At 49.5% G+C, this 17569-nt stretch overlaps 1 long non-coding RNA gene across 1 annotated transcript; it reads left to right on the top strand.

Annotated features, from left to right (window-relative positions):
- The first annotated feature begins 14829 nt into the window (after positions 1-14829).
- LOC123081949 (uncharacterized) lies at positions 14830-17317 on the top strand. The gene is made up of 2 exons (XR_006438865.1): positions 14830-15617; positions 15904-17317. It is a non-coding gene; the product is annotated as an uncharacterized lncRNA (long non-coding RNA).
- Positions 17318-17569: the final 252 nt, after the last annotated feature.

Genomic DNA, 17569 nt, shown 5'->3' on the forward strand with positions numbered 1-17569 from the left:
AGGCCCAGAGCCTGTGAAGAAAGGCCCAGAGCCTGTGAAGAAAGGCCAGAGCCTGTGAAGAAGGCCTGGTGCCTATGAAGAATCGCCGCCCGTGACACTCTCACGTAATAATGAGTTGGGGCTGTAACGCCCCGGAGTCTCAGGAGCGCCGGCCTCAGGCCCTGGGGCTCCCTCCCACGCCTAGGGGACAACACTTAGCTCCGCGCTGGTGAGAAGACTTGAAGACTAGATTAGGTGCCGGACACGGTTTTTCATTTGCTTTCGTCAATTGGCTCGCTTCTCCTTAATCAAGTTTGCCTTTGGCGTTCCTTGCTGATTTGGTTCCTTCGCCTTTTACCGCGATTTTCAGCTCTAGTTTTCTCATGATCTCTCTCTCGCATACCTCGCGAGGGGGCTAGGCAGGTGCCCTCGCGAGCATTTTTCTTCTCTCTGCCTTCTCGCGAGTCACCCTCGTTTGAGCCTGAAAGCTGGCACATCTCTCCTAATATGTGCCCCTCGGGTACCATGATACAAAGCGCCAAGTCAAGGTTTGGGTGAACGGCAAATCCTCTAGTGCACCACCTAACAAATTTTTTGCAGTTTCTGAGCAAACGCAGACATCTCGTGAAGGAAAGGGTGTCCCAAACACGCCAGGTTAGGTTATCTTTGCGCAAAATAACAACACGGCATGGGAATAACACGCACGTTGCACTAACCAAGAACCATAGTTCGATACACGCCCCTCTGGGCCCATACTGGTTTCATTTTCTGATGTAGGAAAAAAGGAAAAAACTAAACAAAGTGGTGTTTCAGCAATCCGCGGAGGCAGGCCCTTAGCAACGCCCCGAGCCTATCCAGACCCCTCCTCGCGCTTCACGGGGCGCGGCAATGAGATGACCCGTTGCCTCCTTCGAAGCGGGCGCGAAGGTGCGGCGGCTGGTCGTAGCCACCGCTACTGGAGCTGTCACTAGAGGAATAGCCACCGTAGCTGGAAGAGACGCAGTCGCCGCCGAGGGCAGGCTCGCCCTCATCCTCGTCGTGACCGTCACCAAGGCCGAGCACCTCCTCACCGTCGTTCTTCTCGGGGCAGCACCCGGCACAGCGACCATCTTCTCCGAACACCCTCAAATAGAGGGTCGACCCACCGTCATGCTTGAAGTGGAGCATGCACCGCCTGCACAGGCCGCGCGCGGGCGAACGTCTGCCAGCCGCGGGCCAGGGCTATGTTGCCCGCGGCGGAAGTCTCGACCGCGACCAAGGAGGCCTTGCTGCATCAACCATCCGCCTGCAACCAGAGCCCACCTGGACCAGGGGCCAACAGTTCATCAACAAGGAAGCGCGGAAGCTGGAGCCAGTTGATGGCCGGGTTCTCTGACCAGACAACGAACTCCGGCGACACCTCCGCTAAATGGAAGCGCGGGCGGGGAGGCTGCGCCACCATCGCGTGCCTCCCCTCGTCAGTTGGACCGCCATGGTTGGGACGGTCCCCTCCGCGTGCCGCGGCGCCGCCTCGACGGTGGGCCATGGCGGGGGTCGCAGCGTGCTTGCACGGACGACCGCGACCGCGCTTGGGCACCGGGGAACTGGGGCCATCGCGAGGGGCCTTCCCCTTCTCGGCGGCAGAGAACTTGCTTCGTGGCGCCATCGGAGGCACTGCAAGCAATGAAGCAAAGAAGAAGCGAGCAAGCAAGGAAGAGATGGGCAACGGGGGCTCCGCCCCCTCCCCATTTATAGCAAGAGAAGGCCAACCGACGCCTCCCACGATCGTAGGTAATGATGGTTTCCCTTGCATGTCGCAGGGACTTGTCAGGTTTGGCAGTCGTCGAGGCAGTGTGGGGAAGCGGAGACGCCCATGACCTACGGACCGCCACGCGTCAACCGAGGCTGCAGGCTTTTGGGGCCCACGGTGCTCCGAACTTGACCCTTGGCCTCGCCGTGAAGCCAAGCCCGAGCGCACCTTGGGCCCCGGGGCTACTATCGGTGTTCTGGGAACGGGGGTCCCCAGATATGCCTGCCTGCGGCCAGCGGCATGGCCAAGCAGCAGGTCGTACGGCCCATCTTCACCAACAAGGCACCCAAGACCCTCGCGAGGCGGACGATGCAAGACCTCCTCTGGAGTGGCCTAGCTAGGAAGGCTCACGGGGAGCGGAGATATCAAGGCAGGGCAAACCTCACGAGGCTCTTGTGAGGTAAGCCATGACGATCGACACCAGGCGGGCGCCAGCGCGCGCATCATCCTTGTTTCCCCTTTGGTGCAAAGGAGGCAAGCGCAGCCACGGAGTACTGAGGCCTCAGGCAAAGGTTGCCATTTCGGTGCAACAAGACAAAGACCAGGTGGACGGCAAGGCGGAGGTCATCGTGGAGCCCAAGATGGTGTCAACCCAGAGCCTTTCATAGGCGCAGACTACCTTTTGTCAGGATAGCTTGTACTAGTTGTTCCCCTTCAAATTAGCCCGCCATTGTTGGCTCCCTTCCCGCTCAATATTTGGGAAGAGGACCGGGGCCTATATAAGTAGAGCTAGCCACCATAGTAGGGGGAGAGAGAGGATTGGGCCCAGAGATACACACAAGTCCGAAAGCACAAGAACACCTCAACATCAGGAAGCTGTTCTTCCCTTGTACTGTTCATCATCAGCCCGTGAGGCAATCCAGCACCACCACACTGGAGTAGGGTATTACACCACAACGGTGGCCCGAACTAGTATAAACCCCATGCCTTTCTATGTTGTGAGTTTGTCGAGTTCGTCTGTAAGATCTTATCGAGATAGAGCATAGATCGGTAGGAGGGAAAGACTTCGCACACACCTAGTGTTCGAACCTTAAGGGTTTGCCGGAACCCCCCATCCGACAAGGACCTGAGGGAGACCTTCGCTAGCCTGCGCCAGGTGGATTTGCGGCTCAACCCGGAGAATTGCGTGTTCGGTGTCCCCTCCGCAAGCTACTGGGTTTCCTCGTGTCTCATAGGGGGATCGAGGCTAACCCCAAGAAGGTCAAGGCAATAAAAGACATGAGCCCACTGCAAACTCTCAAGGAAATGCAGAAGCTTGTAGGCTGCGTGACCTCATTGGGGCACTTCATCTCCAAGCTGGGGGAGCGCGCCCTACCGTTCTTCAAGTTGATGATGAAGAAGGGCCCATTCGAATGGACCCCAGAGGCAGATCTGGCGTTTCAAGACCTCAAGAGATACCTAACCAGCCCACCGGTGATGGTGTCACCTCACCCCCTCGAGCCTCTAGAGCTCTATCTGGCCGCTACGCCTCACTCCACTAGCGCGGCATTGGTGGAAGTTTGGGAGGAGCGCTGGGCCAAGAACCCGCAACGGAATGCCGCGCCCTCAGCTGGAATGGTTCGGTCACAAGATGACGCCGCTAAGGCCAAGATGATACCCACAGATGATCACGCCCCACAAGACGGCATTCAAGGGCCGGCAGAGGTCCTGAAGGGTGACCATGCTCCGGGGGTCACCCCACCTTCGGAGGTGTCACAACCTCCAATAGCTGCGGACTCCATCGACGCTCCTGCCTTCATCGAGCACCTAGTGTACTTCGTCAGCGTGGTATTGCGGGACGCAAGGCCGCGGTACCCCATACCCCAGAAGCTTCTGCTCGCGCTCCTGGTGGCCTCACACAAGCTGCACCATTACTTCCAAGGCCACCTGATCAAGGTCGTCTCTGCTTACCCACTAGAGAGGGTGCTCCGGAGCCCTAATGCCGCGGGAAGGGTCGCCGAGTGGAACATCAAACTTCAGGCACTTCAGGCATTTCAGCTCGAGTTCAGAACAACCAGGGTCATCAAGGGGGCCGCCCTAGCCGGCTTCATTGCCGAATGGACTGACACCCCGAAACCTGAAGTTGGCAAGATCATATCTCTCTCGCCAGGAACTGAAGCACCAGATGGTTTGGTCATGTACTTCGACGGCGCCTTCGCACACCAAGGTGCGGGGGCTGGCGCTGTGCTCATCTCGCCCACCCACGACAAGCTATACTACACCGTGCAGCTCTGCTTCCAGCGGGTGAGAAGGTCTCCAACAACATTGTGGAATACAAGGGGTTGATCGTCGGCCTCAAGGCAGCGGCGGCCTTGGGGTGAAGTGTCTCACCATCAAGGGCGACTCCCAGCTCCCCGTCAACTTCTCTAACAAGGTGTACAAACCAAGGGACGAGCATATGGAGGCCTACCTCATAGAGGTGCGCATGATGGAGAAGCAATTCTTCGTCCTAGAGCTACAGCAAGTGCCAGGCGGCACCAATAAGGGGGCCAACGAGATCGCCAAGAGGGCATCAAGACGTCTACCCAAAGAACCTGGTGTTTTCGAAGAATGACTCTTCAAGCCTTCGGTGACCCCCGCGGCCATGGAGACTACATCACCTCGAGAGGAACTCCCCCAGCCACCAGCCTCGGGAGCCCCCGCTTGCGGTCCGACCTTAGGAGCACGTCTGCTCCTGGCGCTCGAGCCTCAAAGGGATGCTGGACCAAGGAATTCAAGGCGTACCTGAGGGATACTGCCGGAGAAAGAGGAGGACGTGGAGCGCGTGGCCCGGCAGGCTACGGCATAATGCATACAGGATGGTGAGTTATACAGAAAGTGACCAAATGATGTTTCCTTGCGATGCATATCTAGGGAGTAGGGGAACGAGCTGCTAGCTGACATACACGGTGGAGAGTGCAGGCACCAATCGTTGTCATGCACCCTGGTCGGCAAGGCGTTCCGCAGCGTGTTCTACTGGCCCACGGCACTCAACAACGCGACCGAGTTGGTGAGGTCCTACGAGGCCTGCAAATTCCATGCCAAGCAAATCCACCAGCCTTCCCAGGGCCTCCAGACTATCCCATTTCTGTGGCCATTTGTGGTCTGGGGGTTGGATATCCTGGGTCCGTTCGCACAAGCGCCTGGGGGCTACCGCTACCTCTACGTCGCCATCGACAAGTTCACCAAATGGGCAGAGGTGGAAGCCGTCTGCACCATCCCAGCCGGGTCAGCAGTTAAGTTCATCAAGGGCCTCGTGAGCCGGTTCGAGATCTCTAACCGCATCATCACCGACAACGGCTCGCAGTTCACTACCAATCTCTTCAAGACCTATTGTGCTAACCAGGGAACACAGATTTGCTATGCTTCGGTGGCACACCCTAGGAGCAATGGCCAAGCTGAGCGCGCCAAAGCCAAGGTCTTGAGAGCCCTCAAGACCCGGACCTTGAAGAAGAAGCTCAAAGCCTGTGGCAGAGGCTAGCACGACGAGCTCCAATCTATGTTGTGGTCCATCTGCACCACTATCACCAAGCCAACAGGCGAGACCCTATTCTTTCTCGTCTACGGAGAAGAAGCGGTTCTTCCTCACGAGGTCAGGCATCACTCCGCGCGGGTCCTGGCGTTTGATGAGACGCAGTAGGACGCCATATGGGGGATGGACGTTGTGCTGGGGTAGGAAAGCCGCTGTGAAGCCTCACACCGAGCGGCAAGATACCAGCAGGCGTTGCGATGGTACCACTGTCGCAGCGTCTGCTCCAAGACGCTCAAGGTGGGCGATCTCGTCCTGAGGCGGGTGCTCTCTAGTGAAGGGCTGCATAAGCTCTCACCCACTTGGGAGGGACCATTTAGGATTGTCCGCGTCTCCAGGCCTGGTGTCGCGTGCCTAGAGATGCGGGACGGGATCCCGTCCAGAACACCTGGAACATCCAGCACCTCCGGAAGTTTTACCCATAAAGCAAGGCCCAGTGCCTGTGAAGGTCTCCGCTCGTGACACTCTCACGTAATAATGAGTGGGGATGTACATGAACCGGAGTCTCCGGAGTTCCGCCCTCGGGCCTCGGGGCTCCCTCCCATGTCCTAGTGGAAGCACTTAGCTCTGCGCTGGTGAGAAGACAAGACTAGGTGCAGGACTCGGCTGTTCATTTGCTTTCTGTAGTTGGCTTTCCCCTTTTCCTTTAATGAAATTTGGAGTTCTGGCGTTTCTCGACGGTTTCGTCGAAACCCCTCTTCTTTCTGATTCTTCCCTTGATTCTTTGTTTTTCGCGAGGGAGGGCGGCAGTTGCTGACGCTCTCCCTCGCACGCCTCGCGAGGGGGGCTGGACAGGTAGTATGCGCGTGCGCACTCCCCTGGTCTCCGTGAGGCGTTCTCGTCTGAGCTTGTGATCGGTGCATCCCCTTTTAGTCCGTGCCCCATGGGTACCATGATGCAATGCGTTTAGCCATAACCAGCCCATACCTGAGGCCTCGCGCAAGAAGGGTAAGGATTTCTTAACAAATTTTTGCAGCTTCGCGATATCGCCCGAATCAACAGTGGGGAAGCCCCACCAGGTGCCCAGAGACATGCGCCCTCATGAGGTCAAAGGTACCCCGGATGCATCGAGCTAAGTTACCCCTCTACACCCGTATAGGGCATAGATCTCACAACACAACTAGGAGGCAATAAACACACAACCAAAGCAACTTAAACATCATGGTTCATGACACGCCCCCGCAGGGCTCCATACTCGTTTCTCACAATGCAGGAGGAAAGGGAAGGAGAGGGCAAGCAAAAGCGGCTCCTGCGACGCGGCTGCTCACGAGGATCGGCCCCCGAGTTCAGGCGGAGCCCTCCTCGCGCTTCATCGGGGTGCGACGAAGGGACGACTCACCACCGTCCTCAAAGCGTGCCCGACAACGTGGTGGCTGGTCGTAGGCGCCGCTGCTGGAGCTCTTGCCGGAGGAGGAGCTGCCATAGCTGGGCGAACCGCGGCCGCCACCAAGGGCGAGTTCACCCTCGTGCTTGTCACGACCATCGCCAAGGCCGAGCGCCTCGCCATCATCGTCGTCTTTAGGGCAGCATCCGGTGCGGCGGCCGTCTTCCCTGAACACCCTCTGAACTTGAAGTGGAGGGTGCACCACCTACCCAGGCCACGTGCATGGGCGAACCTCTGCTAGCTACGGGCCAGGGCTACGTCGCCCGCATCAGAGATCTCCACCGCGACCCACGAAGCCTTGCTGCAGCAGCCATCGGCCTGCAGCCAGAGGCCGCCGGGACCTGGGGCTGGCAGTTCGCCGAGAAAGGAGCGCGGAAGTTGAAGCCAAGTCCGACCGGGTTCTCCAACCACACGACAAATTCCGGCAGCACCTCCGCCGAGTGGAAGCACGGCCGGGGAGGCTGAGCGACCATGGCGTGCCTCCCCTCATTGATGGGGCTGCCCCGACCTAGGCAACTCCTGCCGCGCAAATAAGCGCCGACACCGCAACCAAGGACGATATCAGACCCCAAGGGAGTTTGCCCATGCCCACAAGGACCCGCAGCGGGGGTTGCGGCATGCTTGCACAGGCGACCGCGCTCCCTCTTAGGCAGTGGCGAGCCAGGCCCCTCCTCGCGAGCTTTCCCCTTCTCGGTGGCCGAGAACCTCTTCACTAGCGCCATGGGTGTCTCGGCAAGGAAGAATAAGTGGGTGGAATGGAGGAAGAGATGAGCAATGGGGCCTTGCTCCTCCCCTCATTTATAGCCATGGGGAGGCCAACCGCCGGCCTCCATGATCTAAGGTAATGATGACCTTTTTCTGCATACAACAGTGACTCGTCAAGTCGGGCAGTTGCCGAAGTAGTGCGGGGAAGCGGAGACGCCCACGTCCTGTCAATTGCCACACGTCAATCAAGCCCATAGGCTGCTGGGGCCCGCGGCGCTCCGCACTTGACCTTGGCTATGCCTCGAAGCCAAGTCCGAGTGTGCCTTGGGCCCGGGGGCTACTGTCGGTGTTCCGGGAACAGGGGTCCCCAGACATGCCTGCCTGCGGCCCACAGCAGGGCTCCACTAACAGTATGGTATGGCCCATCTTCATGAGCAACACTCAAGACCCTCGCGAGGCGGACGACACAAGACCTACTCAAAGGCAGCCTCACTAGGTTGGCTCGCGAGGAGCGGAGATATCAAGGCGAGGGGCACCTCTCAAGGTTCCCGTGATGTGAGCCGTGACAACCAAGGCTAGGCAGGCGCCAGCGGGCGCAAAGTACTAGTTGCCTCTTTGGTGCTAAAGAGGAAGGTGCAGGCGAGGAGTCTCGAGGCATCAGGCAAAGGTTTCCATATCGGTGCAACGAGACCAAGACCAGCAGGACGGCAGGACGGAGGTCATCATGGAGCCCATGACGGCATCACCACCAGAGCCTTTGGCAGGCTAAGACCACCTTTTGTCAGGATAGCTTGTACTAGTTGTCCCCCATCAACTTGGCTGTTGTGGGATCCTTTCTCGCTTAAACATTTGGGAAGAGGACCAGGGCCTCTATAAATAGGACTACCACCACCATAGGCAGGGACGGATCATTCAGATCATCCCCAACCACACAAGCTCATCGAGCTCGAGAATGCATCTCCTCAGGAGGTTGTTCTTCGCTTGTACTTGTTCACTCCCAGCCTACAAAGCAATCCACCACACCACACTAGAGTAGGGTATTACGCCACATCGGTGGCCCGAACCAGTATAAACTCTTGTGTCCCTTGTTCCATGGGTTAGGCGAGCTAGCCCTTGTGATCGTGGTGAGAGTGTGAGCTAGGGGGAGAGAGATCTTCATGTGCACCCCAGAGTTCGAACCTCAAGGGTTTTGCCGGAACCCGTAATCCGACAGATGCTCATCTCGATTTTGGTGAAACTGCACAAAATGATCCGTTGGTCAAAGGGTTGCAAACTTCATTTCTTCGGAAGCTCCAACGTTGGCAGCAAATTAAAGCCTGGTTAGGGTTTACGGTTGCTGGGCTAGGGACTACATCGATCGTTTCTATCTTTAGTAGTCTCTATTCCAAAATAAGTGTCAACTTTAGTAGTAGTACAACTCTGTACTAAAGTTTGCATAAAGTTGAGACACTTATTTTGGAACGGAGGGAGTACATATTGGCTATGATTTGTCAATCATTGAGATACAATAGCATGCATGTTAGTCTCCTTTGTATTTGATGAAATGTTGCAACGGGCAACCTTGGACGCAAGATACATGACAGAAGCTAGAAGCTTCATAGCATTGTACAAATTTATCTCCTTGAGAAATTATAGTATGTACTATCCTAGTACTATGTAAAGAGCTAGCTGTCGCACGATGTCCAGAAAATATGGTGATAGTGTGAGGTGGGCCATGTAATCACTGATCCTGCATGTTTTCACTGCTTTCACACTCCTCCACTGCAATAATGGAGAAAATTGTAATCTAGTAGTACCTCCTTTCACCCAAAGCGTGGGGCATCCAGTACTCACACCACCTCAGTAATAATGACCAATGAGCCATCTAATCACATAGACCCAGCAGTAAGTAGGACGGACGAAGCAACCATCACTCTAGAATCTGCTTCTCCCTTCAACGCAGGCGCCAGTGAGAGGCCACGCCCGCTCTGCCCGGTCATAAATGCGGCATCGATTCTTTGGAGTCACGCTAACTGTTTCAGGCGGGAAGCGCGCGCGGGCGATGGAGGGCCTTTGGGTGGGACAGGCTAGTCAGGAGCGAGCGTGGCCGCTGTCCGCCTGTCCCGACCGGACGCCCGGAACGAGAGGATGCACCGACTCTCCCGGCTAAATCGTACACTACACACCATCTCTCTGTAGGAGTAGGTCGATGTGTCGCTCTCTCTAACACATAAATGTTGTTAAACACACACACACACACACACACAGACACATACATAGGTTCATAGAATAGGAATATCGTGTGAGTGCGAAGCCACATGGACTGAGTACAAATGGAGTATGTACAAGAAGAGAAGAGGTGACGAATATTCCATCAAACCTGGACGGAGGAGTAGTACTCCCTTCGTCTAGGTATTAAGTCATCTTACGAAGATTAGATATTCCCAAAATGTTTAGGCGTCGTCCATTAACTTCGCATCTCAATCCCCTACTGGCCTCGTTGCTAGTGAGAGTTGTTACTTAGGGAGCGTTTGGATCCTTAGCAAGAACAGTTTATAGCCTAGCCGGGCAAGGTTAGGTGTTTGGAACTGTTAAAATATGTTAGCTTTTGTGGGCCAGCTAGCTTGGGTGGGCTAGAAAAACCTTGCTAGCTCAGGAGAGCCAGATCGGCTCGCTTCCGACGGCAAACTTCGCGCACAGAAAAGTTGGCGACCCACTCATGACAACGATTTTCACGGGGCAAGGCTAGTTAGAAAAAAACTAAACTGTTTGACCTAGCAAGGTTGGGAAAGCAAAAGTTGGCTAGTTGGGCTAGCCGAGCAATTTCCTTACTAAGGCTAGCCATAGTGGGAGTAACTTAGGTAGTAACATCGCACATCCCAAGAAAAAATTGCTTATGTGGCATGGAGTTAATGAGGAAAGAGATGCTTGTGGTAACATAATATGGCTAGTGTTCATGTTATAATAAGGATTCACTTAAAATAGTATGTGAGCGAACAGAGGGATCAATTGGACAGTGTTCACGAGCAGTAGCGAGATGTGTGAGGTAAGATAAACTGATGGCGCTTTTAATTTTACTTATAAATTTGTTTGTTTCACCCTCTGACTGGTGGGACCCAACATACTACGTGGAGAGAGATAAGGTGACTAAGGCTGCATTATTTATGTACTACGAACACTGCTTTAAATCCCAAAAGACCTTACCACCAAAGCCACATGACACGATTATGATTTAAATCCCAATGCCTCCCACGCAAAAAGCACGGCATGCTTGTCACACGAATGCAGGAATGTATAAAAGGTTATGTTCCTCTCCTTAAACATAATGTGAGGGTGCTATAGCTGGTTAGCCTGTTCGCTCATCAAACTTGAGGTCTCGGGTTCGATAACCACAATTGAGCATAATTTTGTTTTTGTTCGACTTCTTTCTTCCACCCAATGACAGGTAGGCCCCGCATGATAGAGAGAGAAAGTGATCTGGGGCGGTGCTAGGAGGATTCTTTGACTGGTCAAAATAGATGGATATGGATCTATACGATCTCGTAGTGCCCATATAATCACCTCATCACGTATACGCTGCAGCCTCCGTGCTTGTTTTCTAGGGTTTGCACTCTTCACACTCTCTCTCCACTATATATATACACACACTCAAGCATCAATGCTTGTAGTTGCTCTCTTCACACTCTCTCACCCTCTCCATATCTAAACAAGACTTCGTTGGCATATCTCTCTCTCTCCTCACTGCTGGTCAAAGAGCCGGCAGGATCTATCCACCGAGAAGGGAGGGAGGCTTAACGCTATCGTCGTCGGCGAGGGAGGGAATCCACTACCGGCGCATTTGTTCTCTTTCACCTAGTGATGGCGCAGGAGGGCCTCCGACCCCTTCTTCCTCGCCACCGTACATAGTGTGGGCAGAATGGCCTCCGGTCGCCCACCAAACCACACCCCAAGAACCTTAAGGTATAATTTACTTATTCCACATGCATTGCTCTAGCTGCATGTGGGCTTTTTCCATTTCTTGCACTCGAATCAAACAGGAAAGTAGTGGGGAAATTTGTATAGCATGAATCTAGGATGTGGTGCAAAGAGGAAAGGAATAGGATAAAGTTGTGGGGAAAGTTGTATAGCATGAATCTAGGACGTGGTTCAAAAAGGAAAGGAAGGGGGGAGTAGTGAGGAAAGTTGTATAGCATGAATCTAGGACGTGGTTCAAAGAGGAAAGGAATGGGGGAAAGTAGTGAGGAAAGTTGTATAGCATGAATCTAGGATGTGGTTCAAAGAGGAAAGGAAGGGGAAAGTACTAGTACAAACTGGCTATCCAGCACCTATGTTGGTCGAAAAGGGAAAACAATGACAAACGTAGTACGCACATCTGTAATGAACTAACCTTTTGTTTTGGGGGACAAGGCTGTAGAGTTTGAGCAGAAATAGATTTGATGCCCTCACATGGGAAAAGGTGTCTAAATATAACAAAATTGGGACCAACACAAATATGCTCCTTGGTTGTTTGTTCTTTTTTGCAACAGACTATGCATCACCCCTTCATACAACAGTAGATGCACATGGTGCTGGTGAGTCCACTGTCCCATGCAACTCTTTAGCTGTTGTTAATCTAAGGCCTTGTTTGGTTAAAAAGTCCTAGGACTTTTTTTAGTCCCAACTAAAAAGTCCCTAGTCCCTACTTGCTTGGTTCCAGGGACTAAACATGGACTAGAGGTTATTAAATGACATGCTAAAAGACCATGTTACCCCTAGTAATGCACAAATAGAGATAAGGTGCGATGCGGGGCAGGGCAACTGTTGGAAAAAGTACCAAAAAGACTCTCCCTCGAGGTCTTTTTTCTTTAGTCCCAAATGGCCACGTTTAGTCCTAAAAGTCCCTCCTGTTTGGTTTAGTTGGGACTAAAAGGAACTTTCTTAGTCCCTATACCAAAAATCCCTATAAACAAACACTCTCTAGTAATGCGGCTGGAAAATTGATGCAATGCCACAGTTAAAAGCAAATTACATGTTTAATTAATTTTATTGTTAATATAATCTCTCTGTTAATATGAATCAATGACATCGTTTGAGAAATGCTACTGTTTTGCTTTCTTTCCCATTTAGATAAGTTAGATGCTTCTTTTTGTTGGCTTCTGTGTCATCTACCGTTATTGACCACTAGTTGTTTCCTCTACACCTCTGTGTAAACAGGGTTATCTACTTCACCTTGTTGCTATTGTGACCTTTTGTTGCACTACACAAAACTATTTTGTTTTAAGAGTGTTTTGTGTAGTTCAACCAAAAAGTCACACCGGCAACATTGCTTGATTGCTTGATCTTAGTGGAACTGCACAAGACGAGATCTTACTTCCTATCCGTGTTGGCAAATTTGGTTCAGATCTTCTTCTTGTGAGTTATTTGAATTCCGCGTCATGAGAGGTCAGTACTAGCCTTCTTTCACATGATTGTGCAGTGTGCTTTCATATGTTGTGCTAATTGTATAGTAATGTTGCTTGATTTTAGTGAACTGCACAAATGGAGACAAGACTTCCAATCTGTATGTGCCCCGTAATATCCCATTGAGGTAAGAAGGATATTTCACAATTGTCAGCCTATATTTTGCCACTTTGATCAGAAAATTAATGTCGTTGTTTAGTACTATACTTGTGCTCCCTAATTGACATGCCAAATCTTACATTGAAGGTGAAGCTTGTTTGTTATTGAACCAAGTGATGAAGGGAAGAACAAGCGGAAGAAAAACAAAAATCAACTCCCGGTGCTGTAATGAAGCACTGGAACTTTGATGACACAAGTAATGATATAGTTTTGCATCTTAATTTATTGCTATGGCTGGAACGAGCAATTGTTTTGCCACTGATTTGATGCCACTCTTAATGTAATATGTAATTATCTCTACGTGTGCAAACATGGATCTTCTTTGAAGATACCATATATTTGAGTGGAACTGCACAAGAAGATGTTGGAAATATTAAACTAATCAAGGAGTATATAGTAAGCATGGCAACCACAGTAGATAACAACAGATGGTTCTGGAGAAGTGCTTGATCTGTATGCTCTACACAATAAGCCTCCTGACAAAGGTTGGTACTCGCCCACGGATTTCATCCATATGATTGAGCTTTGTCATCTCTATTGGTCTTGTGCTACTATTTAGATAGTGTCATGGGAAAGTGGTATTGTCCTTGAGAAGTGCTTCATCTATGCTATTTTAAATATTTCCTTTCCTTTTTTCGAGCAAACAGGGATGCTAGCATTTAGTTGCCCTCTTGTCTTTGCACAACATGATCATCCTCCTCTAAAGAAGAATATGGAGTACGTGAAGTGACTAGTTCCGATTATGCCAGGATGAAGAAGCCCCGTCTATCTACTCATTAGAGGGAGCAACTGAACGATGGTTACATTACTCCCCACAAGACCAAACTAACTTCAGGTTAGAAGGACTAACATATCTCCATCTTTTTTGCTGTGATGCACAAGTACAATGTTGTTCTAGGATTCTTTCCGATGAGTTCCATTTTTTAAAAGTGTGCTCTACATGGACCATGTAGGTGCCTGTTTAAACTGTCAATTCATAGTACAGTTTGCTTAATACTAATCACTTTTTTTGTATTTGTGCAAACAGGGTGCTCAACTTGATTTCAATGGGAACTACACAAAATGTTCATGAATACATTGAATCATTCATTTCCATCACAAGAAAGGAGGTGCCGATATGTTCAAGGCGTTGCAACATATAAAGGCGAAATCATACAAGCTATGCGCGAATTTGGTTGATTTTGGTGGAACTGCACAAAAAGAACAGCTGGTTTATTTAGCACGAGGTGCCATGCCAATGTCTGAACTAATGGCAAACCCTGCCCATTCCACAATCATAGGCATTTGATATTATGGAATGGGAAAACCTTGTCAAAGTTCTCTCATTGATGTATGCAAAACAACACGCATTTGAAATTTTTGAATGGGACAACCTTGTCAAATTTTGCTCATTGACGTTAGCAAGAAGACATGTGTTTGATATTTTCAAATGGGATGCCCTTAGCTGTTAGCAGCATCGGTCGATTTTTCTTTATTCTTTAGTTGTGAAGTAAATCTTGGCTCTGACATGTGAATCGCTTAGATGCATAATAATTGATTGTTTTGAATGTTCTCTATGAATTGCCAGGCCTATGTGTTTGACTGCAATGTACAGGAACGCTAAAAAGCTTCTCAAACTCTTTGCACTCCCTCTATTCCTTTTTACTTCACATATTAGATTTCTTTCAAGTCAGTTGATTTTACATTGTGAATGTTTATACTTTTTTCTATAAGATTGGACAAAGTAGAGATACTTTTACTGCAGACAAAGCTTGTATCTCTCCCTAATAATAAAGCACGGATGAGTCTCCGGGTTCACCGTCACGACGTTTTTGCAAAAAGATCCCTGTGGTTTTTGCTATTCAGCCTGCAGTCATTCTTTTAAGTGGGCATCTCAGAAAACGTTTGGTTCTCCTGTGCTTGTACGTTTCAATTGCTAACCTCCAGCTCCCGTGTACCAGGGAAAAGGGGATCCATGGAGATGAGGAACTAAGGTGGAGATGCGGCAAGGCGGAGAAGGAGTGCGGAGGAAGGGCGGCTTCGGGCTCGTGGCGGACCGGATCCAGCGAGGGGGAGGCCGGATCCGTCGGCTAGCGACGCGAGGAGCTCACGGCGGAGCTCGAGCGCCATGGGAGTTAAGTAGGAAAAGGAGAGAGCGGCGGTGTCGCGGGTACATGCGCACACTCGCGGACGCAGGCAAACGGCTCCGGCAGGAGACGTGGCGCACGACAGCGACAACGGCTCTCCTCAGGAGGACCTTGGGCATTGAGAGGTTGAGCTGTGCGCTGCACCAAGGACAGAGCCCACTGACTGCTCGTCATGGGCCACCGCCACCACGCCTTCGACGGGATCGGACCTCCACCACTCCAGCAAGCAGGAGCATCGTGGTGGTTGCGGTCAATTGAAATCTTAGTTTCTTCATCTTCTTTGAGATTATGTTTTGTCTGCATCTGATAATTAGGATGGCCTCCTTTCTTTCAGGTTTGTACTGTTAATTAAGATGAACTTGGGTGTCGAGGATGATTTGGAAGATTATATATCCTGACCAGATAAAATCAGTGCTGCCGATCTGAGTTGATTTTCTTTTGATAAAGGGAGCTTTAATATGTTAGTTGATTTGGAAGATTATTTCTCTAGACCAGATAAAATCAATGCTGCTGATTTGAGTTGATTCGGAAGATTATGTCTTCAGACCAGATAAAATCAGTGTTGCTGATGTGAGTGCCTTTCCATTATGCTGAACATTCTTTATCATTTGTTCTACTTAAGCAGAAGAAATTTCATTGCGTCAACTTAATTAGAAAATGATAATGATTCTTTAAATCCTTTACTCTTAAAAGTTTATCATAGTAAATGTACCTTCAGCTCACCATACATTTGTTTCATATATATTGACAACTATAATAGCAGTAGCAATGCGTGATTATGACATATGAAAAAGATTGTTTTACTGTCAATTTTCAGTATATTGTTAGTGACTAATTATTTCCTAATTTTGTTTAGTTTTGTTGGAGAGAATATGTAAGGCTAATGTTTGAGCAGGAGAGTGACAAGATGCAAGAGTGATACATCCAAGCACTTGATTTGAGTCAAACTTGGTTTGCTGTACAGAATTCCACCGTATTTGTCCACACAAATAGTTCTTCATATTTAGTCAAAATTGTTTTTCTCCATAGTTCAGTGTCTACATCTTTATTCTCCGAATATAGTCATACTCTCCATTTTATAAAGTGCAAATGTACTTCGGCCAATTGATTTTAGTAGTCCTCCTGTTTGTACAGTATGGATGAAATTTGACCTACCAGTATACCTATAAAGATATTAAGATTGGATACTTAAAAATCCTATACGAACTTTTGTCTTCAACATGATTTCACAATATATAGTTTTATGACATTTCGGTAAATATATTCAAGTAAAATATTGGTGGTTAAAGCCGGATTATGGAGATCTTACCAAAACAAACAACTACTAGGAACTAGATCAATGTGTATTTGCAAGTCAAGCTCAGCTTATAGTGATTGTGAAGTGAGATTGAATGCATTTTGGCGATGAAATCACGTAGGATCAAAGCGGAGGTGCCTACTTTCTACCAAGAAATTGCATCTTCATCAAATGTTTATGTCTTCCTTTCTTCCTTGACAATATGAATCTGAATACTACTTTCTTTTCCTGGATGTAGTTTCCACTATAGTATATAGCTACCTTCCATGTCTTTTGTGAACCCAGTTTGTAGTGTGCCACTCTGAAGCTGAATTCTTCTTGTGTACCCAGTTTGTAGTGTGCCACTCTGAAGCTGAATTCTTCCTGGGTGTATCATGCACCTGTGTCTTCTTGTTGTATATTCTCAAGTCTCAACTGCAGATTCTCAAAGGCTTTGGACACCACTTGGACCTACAACAAAGATTTGGACTATTTAATTTAGTGACATTGATCATAGCCGCCTGCTGGTTTTCTTCACTCCCCAGCTCTAGATTTTGGCGTACACGGTACACCGTGACAATTCTATCTTGGTTCTAGACAAATAGGTTGCATGTTCTTCTATTATCATGAGTATCATGTTCCCACTTGCAGCTCGGTTATTAAGTTAAAGCTAAAGTCCTGATTGTACTGTCTAGAGGTGGAATGGCTAAGCTCTCTTTATGATCCTTTCTGCCGAATATCTTGCAAATGCCACACTAAAGTGCAGGAAATTATTAGGTGTGTGGGTATCAGTCCACTATGTTCTTATGTCGATGGATCCGGGAAATGTTGACACTTTTTGGTTTTGGTCACAAAAATGTTTGTATAGGATATCATCTTGAATATATGTATTTCTAAAGTAATACTACTTCCTAGTTAGTTAATTGAAGTATTGATACAATCAATTGGATGTTTTTCTATAGTTATGGATCTAGCGGAAAAATTGTTGTTTTCACATCATTGTTTTTCTCCATAGTTCATTGTCAGAATCTTTATTCTCCTAATACATTCATATTGTCCATATAAGTGCATCTTTTAGTTCATAAAAGTACTTTGTACTTTGACCAATTAATTTCACTAGAACCCCTGTGTACAGTATGGATGAAGCACCTTGCAATTATTGGTACTCTTGTGCTAAATGTAGTTTATAAAGAAAAAGAATTCCATCTTTTTGTTTCTTCCATGGCGATAAAACTGAATATTTTCA

This window comes from Triticum aestivum, chromosome 4A (assembly GCF_018294505.1).
Source record: "Triticum aestivum cultivar Chinese Spring chromosome 4A, IWGSC CS RefSeq v2.1, whole genome shotgun sequence".
Taxonomy (NCBI): Eukaryota; Viridiplantae; Streptophyta; class Magnoliopsida; order Poales; family Poaceae; genus Triticum; species Triticum aestivum.